Genomic DNA, 7402 nt, shown 5'->3' with positions numbered 1-7402 from the left:
AGCAGGATAGCTGCCAGGCTGTCTCGGGGCAGATTTTATGGCAAAAGCTGGTGTTTGAGGCTTCTAGCAACGAATTCTACCATTTTACCATCGCAGCATCCTTTTAGCACAGACCTCAGCTGCGCTCATCCTCTGAAGGGTGCCCATGGGCTGCAGCACAGGGGGACCCCTGGGTGCCACGGCACCGACGCTGCACAAGTTTCTGTACCATCAGGCCTCGTCCTGGCATGCACAGAACTCCCCAAAAAGAACCAAGCAGAGAGAAAAAGAAAAGTATATCAAGGCCAGGCAAGGGAAACAGAGAGTTTCTGCTCCCACCTCTTCATTTCACTGACATTGGAGAGAGTTGCGAAAAAAATCCATTTTCTTCACCCAGAATAGAGGGGAAAAAAAAGGACATTTGCGGCCTTGAAAGATTGATGTTCCTCCTCCAGGAGGTGAGGAGACAACACGGGCTCCATGGAGATGCTCAGTGCAGGGCTGGCCCCCAGCGGCTCCCCCCCAGAGCGGTGGGATGCAGGGATGCTCCCCCATGGGATGATTCCCATGGGAAAAGCTGTGAGGCCCTGCCCAGTCCTGCTCCATCCATTAGTCGTCCTAATTAATTACCCCCGTCTTGCACTACCCCCTCTCAGTAATCCCCAGGCAGAAGCAAAGGATGCAGCTGAGCAAGAGAGCCCCAAAATTAGCAGAGGAGCCCCAATCCGAGAGCAGAGCTGTAGTTCGAGTACTGGGTCCGTGCAGATGTGCCAGCTTTGAGTAAACCCAAAAAACCCCCTTTTCCCCCGAAAGCAGAACCCAGTGAGAGCAGAAAGGACCTGACCACCCCCACCACCCTCATCCTTATGGCCTGCAGCCCCCCCAGACTGGGACCAGCCCAGCCCACGCTGGCTGAGGAGCTCCCCTGAGGCCCTCCATCCCTAATTGCAATTAACGGCGGCCCCTGATCGATGGGCCTGAGCCCTGCTTCCCCCAGGACTGCAGGGCTCGCTGCTCCCCCAGAGCTCTCCGGAAAAGACGCCGGCGCCAGCGTTATCGCCCCGGCCGCACGCCAGGTCTGCCAGAGCCGCGGTGCCATCCCAGGAGCCCGCCATCTATTTTTAATCCCGCTAAAAAGCAGGCAATTTGTCACTGATGGCTCCATCCCGGGCTCCCAATTACCCCGGCAGCACCCACTGCGTGAGCAGCCCCAAACCTGGCTGCAAGGGGGATGCAGAGATCTGTGAGACTGGGATTGGAGCCTGGGGCCACAGATGGGCCCTGGTCCTTACGACTTATTTCCTTCCCCCTTCCTCCTTATTCTTTCTTTCTTATTCTTTCTTCCTTCTTCCTTCTTCCTTCTTCCTTACTCCTTACTCCTTATTCCTTACTTCTTATTCCTTATTTCCTTACTCCTTATTCCTTCCTTCTTCCTTCTTCCTTACTTATTCCTTATTCTTTACTCCTTATTTCTTTAATCCTTACTCTTTACTCCTTGCTCCTTATTCCTTATTCCTTATTCCTTATTCCTTATTCCTTATTTCTTTATTCCTTACTCCTTATTCCCTATTCCTTATTCCTTATTCCTTATTTCTTTATTCCTTATTCCTTATTCCCTATTCCTTATATCTTTATTCCTTACTCCTTATTCCTTACTCCTTATTCCTCATTCCCTATTTCTTATTCCTCACTCCCTTTTCCTTGTTTCCTTATTCCTCCACATTTCCACCTGACTGTAATTTGGGGAGTAGGACAAAGCAGTAGTTTCCAGCCATCCCAAAGCAGATTTCTCCTCTTCACCATCTAAAACTGCCAGAAACCTGGCAAAGATCCCCATTTCCCATCGCTCTGCTGCCAGCCCACCTTAGGGGTGCAGCTTGGGCCCCCCAAATGAACCCTGGTGCACACACGGGGGCTCTGTACTTCATCTGCTGGCAGGTAATTTTGTTATTAATAAAATCTCTGTATTTCATGTGCTGGGGTTTTTTTGGGGGGGTTGGGGGGGGTCCCAAATGTCACCTTTGAGCCTCACGGCATCACCTGGTTCTCCCCATCTCTGCATCCCAGCGGGACCCAACAGCTCTGGGATGCTGAAACCGAAATCCGGTGGCTCAGAAAACAACCAACCCCCCCGCAATGGCAAACCCGATCATCCTGCTCAGGTGGGTGATGGCAGACAAGGGCCGGGTGCCGCAGGAAAGGGAAAGCTCTCCAGGAGCAATATTAAACCTCCCGGCAGATGGATCGGAGGTTTATCAGCGGCTTTTGATGGTAATAGATTTTTGTAATAACCCGACTTTATTACTGGAAACAATGTGAGGACACAAAGTGGCTTTGAGGCTTGTTAAAAGCATTTTCCAGCCACTTTAACTCCCTTCTCCTATTGCCAGTGCTTCACAGGGGATGCCAAAGGGGCTGAGGTGGTGAAGAAACCCCGGCCCAGCTCAGTCAAACCAGTTGATGCTTTCCTAGAGTGGAAGGGACATCTGAGAGCACCCGCAGAGAGGGACATGCTGGGGAGGACACACGTCCTCGAGGAACAGACACGTTTGGGTGACACTGGGATGGGATGGGATGGGATGGGATGGGATGGGATGGGATGGGATGGGATGGCATGGCATGGCATGGGATGGCATGGGATGGCATGGCATGGGATGGCATGGGATGGGATGGGATGGGATGGGATGAGATGGGATGGGATAGGATGGGATGTATCGGGATGGCATGGGATGGGATGGGTTGGGATGGGATGGCATGGGATGGGATGGGATGGCATGGGATGGGATGGGATGGGATGGCATGGGATGGGATGGGATGTATTGGGATGCGATGGGATGAGATGGGATGGGATGGGATGGCATGGCATGGCATGGCATGGCATGGCATGGCATGGGATGGGATGGGATGTATTGGGATGGGATGGGATGGGATGCGATGGGATGGGATGGCATGGGATGGCATGGCATGGGATGGGATGACATGGCATGGGATGGGATGGGAATATACCCTAATAAATAACTTAATTCTCTTTCCCCTTGACCGAATCCCAGATTCTGTGTTTGTCAGGTGATATTTGTACCTCTTGTAGGGAGTAAACTGCAGCACTCCTGTTAAACCAACATCTCGGATCAGCGCTCTGAGGGATGCTCCATCCCGCAGCTTCCTCAGACCCTCCTCATCCTCACGATGGTGGGGGGAAGAGGAGAGTTAAGGGCAGCACTGTAGACCCAAAATGCTGGAAACTAGGGCTGGGGCGAGAAAAAAGGGCAGAAAAAATCAGGCAAAATCCAAGCCAGAGCCACGGACCCCAGCCATGCGCTGCTCCATGACTGCAGAGGGCTTCTGGCTCTGGGTTTGGGCAGAGGCGAAAGAAAATCCCCCTCTGGGACCTCGAGGTCGGATACTTTGAATCATCTGCATGGGGTTATTTTTCTGTCTTTTTGGCCAAAGCCGCTGGAGCTTGACCTTGAACCGGTGTCTCGTTTCCCTCTGCTGACTCAAAACTGCCCGTTTTTCAGCAAAATAGAAATAGTAACCAGATGAGCGCTGCTGTTCTCCGGCACTGGAAACAGAGGCAGCTTTACTCATGCCCCAAACATCCCAAATCATCTCCATGATCCCACCACCACCACCACCACGGGCTGGGAGGGGCGGATTTGCGGGTACCATTTGGGGACACCCACATCTGGCTGGGGACGCCCAGGAGCGGTGGAAGGGAAGCACCTGGACCCTGCCCATCACCACTACTCTCCCAAATCCATCCCTTTAACGCTTCCAATGCACTGCTTTGGGTCTAATCAGATTGGGAGGGGGGGAAATCAAGGACCCCCTTCGGTGTGTGGTGCGCCGCAGGCATCCACAATGCAAGCCCGGCTCCGACACAGCGGCATCACATCCATAATATTGAATTATTTCCCTGCTGTTTCTGGGAATTGCCGGTTAAGGCTCTTAGACGGCGCACGCTCGCAGCTCCTAATCTTATTCACCTGCCATTTGCCCAGGGAACAGAGCACGAAGCCACCAGCCTTTCCGGGGAGCACAATGTTAAGAAGAGGGAATAATTAATATTAATCAGAGGCGCTGCGAATTGCACACCAGGGCCCTTTGGGTGTGCAGAGTCGGGGTGCAGCAAAGGGAAAAATGGGTTTTCCCACCCCAAAACAGCTCGTGGGAGGAAAACGTTCTCCCCTTCCTCAGGATTTCTGGGCCCAAAAGACGGAACCGGCGATGCCAAAAAGCATCTCCAAACTTCACTGAATTTTGCCAAGTTCCTCATGAAAGTAAATAAGAGGTGAGGAAATCGAAAGGCTATGGGGTTTGCATCAGCAGAGAGAGTTGCTTGGCCTTGCAAGCACTTCTCTTTCTACTGGAAATACCCTGAGATTCAAGCAGTCCCCACTAAAGGGTTTCCTTTCAGCCTCCCAAAAGTTATCACTTATTTAAAGTGCTTTGATTAGAGCCCAAGACAGAAGCATCTCTTTTTTTTTTAACTTTCCCATTAACAAAAACCCACAAAGGCCTCAGGAGGTGGGAGCCCCCCACTGGGTTTTGGGGATGAAGCAGCATCAGGGATGGATGTGGTACCCAGCCAGGCATCATCTCCTGGAGAGAGATCAAGGAGGAGTCTGTAAGTGAAATCCTCTTTACCACATCACACAGCTGGCTAAATTTTGATTATTTTTTTTGGCTGGAAAGTTTAAAAAGAAAGACCCAGATCTTATCACACCCATCCATCTCCCCCTGGCAGGGTCGGTGACCCTCAGCGGGCAGAGTCCTGCTTATGCTGCAAGCAAACCCTGCAGAAATAGGGGGATGGTGCCCACACCCACTTCACAGCTTCTCCCGAACTCAGCGCTTTTTTTCCCTATTGATATGATTTTTTTCCCTGGCTCATTTCAAGCCTGAACTCCCCAGACACTCCCTGACATCTGCTCATACCCCTGAAATCCCTGGGAGGCTTTGAAACCAAAAATGATGTTATTTTCAGGTCGTGATGGGATCAGGAGGGTTTTCCCCATCCTGAGGTCGGTGCCTCGCAGGGGGGATGCTCACAGCAGCCCCAGGGACCCAGGGCATTGCCCAGAGGAGTTTTCCACCGGCGTTTTTGCACCGGGGACAGCACGGCCCCATCATGGGCTGCGGCCTGGGGCTGGCAGGAGCCTCTCCAAACCATGACAGATCACAGAATCACAGAATCACAGACCGTTAGGGATTGGAAGGGACCTCCAAAGCTCATCCAGTCCAATCCCCCTGCCGGAGCAGAAACACCCAGATGAGGTTACACAGGAAGGCGTCCAGGCGGGTTTTGAATGTCTGCAGAGAAGGAGACTCCACAACCTCTCTGGGCAGCCTGGGCCAGGGCTCTGTCACCCTCACTGAGAAGAAGTTTCTTCTCCAATTTCAGTGGAACCTCCTGTGTTCCAGTTTGTGTCCATTACCCCTTGTCCTATCATTGTTTGTCACCGAGAAGAGCCTGGCTCCATCCTCGTGACACTCACCCTTTCTATATTTATAAACATGAATGAGGTCTCCCCTCAGTCTCCTCTTCTGCAAACTAAAGAGCCCCAGCTCCCTCAGCCGCTCCTCACAAGGGAGATGCTCCACTCCCTTGATCATCTTTGTAGCCCTACGCTGGACTCTCTCCAGCAGTTCCTGTCCTTCTTGAACTGAGGGGCCCAGAACTGGACGCAATATTCCAGATGCGGTCTCAGATTGGGACAGATGTACCCAATGCACCCAGGCTTGCATTTGTGGGTAATGAAACCCAAATTGCCCCAGATAGCAGGGCTGGCCCACCCCAGAGGGGACTGCAGCCAGGGCACTTGGTGCCCCCTAAGCCGGGGATGCAGCCATCGAGGATGGACAAGGCACCAGCAGCCGGCACATCCCACTATGCCCAGCCCACGGGCCCGCCACCTTCTCTGCTTGCCTTCTCATCCTGCTAATTTCAATCACAGAAAACTCCATCTGGGTAAAATAGAAAGCCAGTAATTTATTTTTTTTTTCCTTATTCTTTTTTTTTTCTTGTGTGCATATTGAGTGTGTAGTGGATGTAAACTGCGTTATCTGGATGGCTTGCTGGCTTAGCACAGCCTCCGTTTTACCATACTAATGACTTTTTACACTCCAGGTAAAATCAGAACAAGACAAGAAGGTTTTAGAAAGCTCGTTCTGACAAATTCCTCACTGTAATTACTGGAGCAGAAAGAACTCATCAGTAGTACATGCCGTTGCTCCAGGCGCTAAAAGTCTCGAGTGGTGAATGGCCCAGATATGGAAACGGCGGCCGCGTCGCATCGCCGCGCAGCGCAGGGCCGGCAGGTCTCGGTGCCTGGGTGGCGAGAGGAGCCCATCACAGCTTCCCCTGGGCTCCTCGTCGGACCAGGAGCAATTTTATCCACAAGTGATCCGGCATCATCCCTGTCCTTCTGCAGGCAGGGACCACTGCGGGTGACAGCACCGCTGCGGGGGTGTCGGGTTCTGCACTCGGCCGTGTTGGTCATTAAAGACAACGGGCTGGGCTGTGAGGGGCTGGGTTTGTTTTCTCGGTACCCCCTGGGCTCTGCCTTGCCAGGGGATGGAGGGTGGGGACCAGCGTTGGGATGGAGAGAGGGGCCGAGGCAGTTTGGGGGGTTCCCGGCACCATCCCAACCCCAGCCCCGCATCCTCATCCCTGACACCTGGTCCGGACCAAATGCCCAAATCCAGACACCTTCACGGTTGCACCCACAAAGTGCTTCGCTTCCACAAGTAATAGCTGGGCTGGGAAGGGATTTTGAGGCGTTTTGGGGTCTGCAAACGTGCCTGTCCCGCATGGCCCAGGTCCTGGATGCACCTGTCCCAGAGAGGAAAACCCATCATGGCTTGGCTTTTACTGCCCTCTCCAGTTCCCCTCCAGCCAAGGCAGCTCCCAGAGAGCGAAATAACACCAAAGCACGGCAGAGGGGACTCCAAAGCCCAGGGCTGAGCTGTGGTGGGACTCCCCAGCTCTGTCTCTATCCCCAGGGATGGCCAATGCGAGCCCTCCCCATCCTCATCCCATTCTGGGGACCGAGGTGGCCCAGGACGAGTCCCCTGTGAGGAGGGGGCTAGGAAAGCAGAGCTTTTCCTTTCAGAGGGGCTTCTTTCCTTCCTTTGGGGTCCCTGCGCCCCAGTCTCGGTGCCAAACCCGGCTGCAGGCAGCGCCGTGCCCCTCGCCGGCATCACGAGCCCCCACGCACCCACGGAGCAGGGCTGGGGCGCATGGGGAGGATGGATCCCTTTGCTCTTAATCTCTCTCTATCTGCTAATTAAATATTGATGGTAGTTAAATATTCATAGAACATTTTGGCTCAGAGTTTTTATCTGTCTTCAGGCATACGTGAGGTCTTTGATGTGTTATTTTTCTGGTCACCCCGGGTCCCAGAAGCTTCCAGCCTTGTCA

The sequence above is a fragment of the Mesitornis unicolor genome, unplaced genomic scaffold, assembly GCF_000695765.1.
Source record: "Mesitornis unicolor isolate BGI_N332 unplaced genomic scaffold, ASM69576v1 scaffold37481, whole genome shotgun sequence".
In the NCBI taxonomy this organism is placed as follows: Eukaryota; Metazoa; Chordata; class Aves; order Mesitornithiformes; family Mesitornithidae; genus Mesitornis; species Mesitornis unicolor.
The sequence above is the reverse complement of the archived record's forward strand: the minus strand, read 5'-3'. Positions refer to the sequence as shown.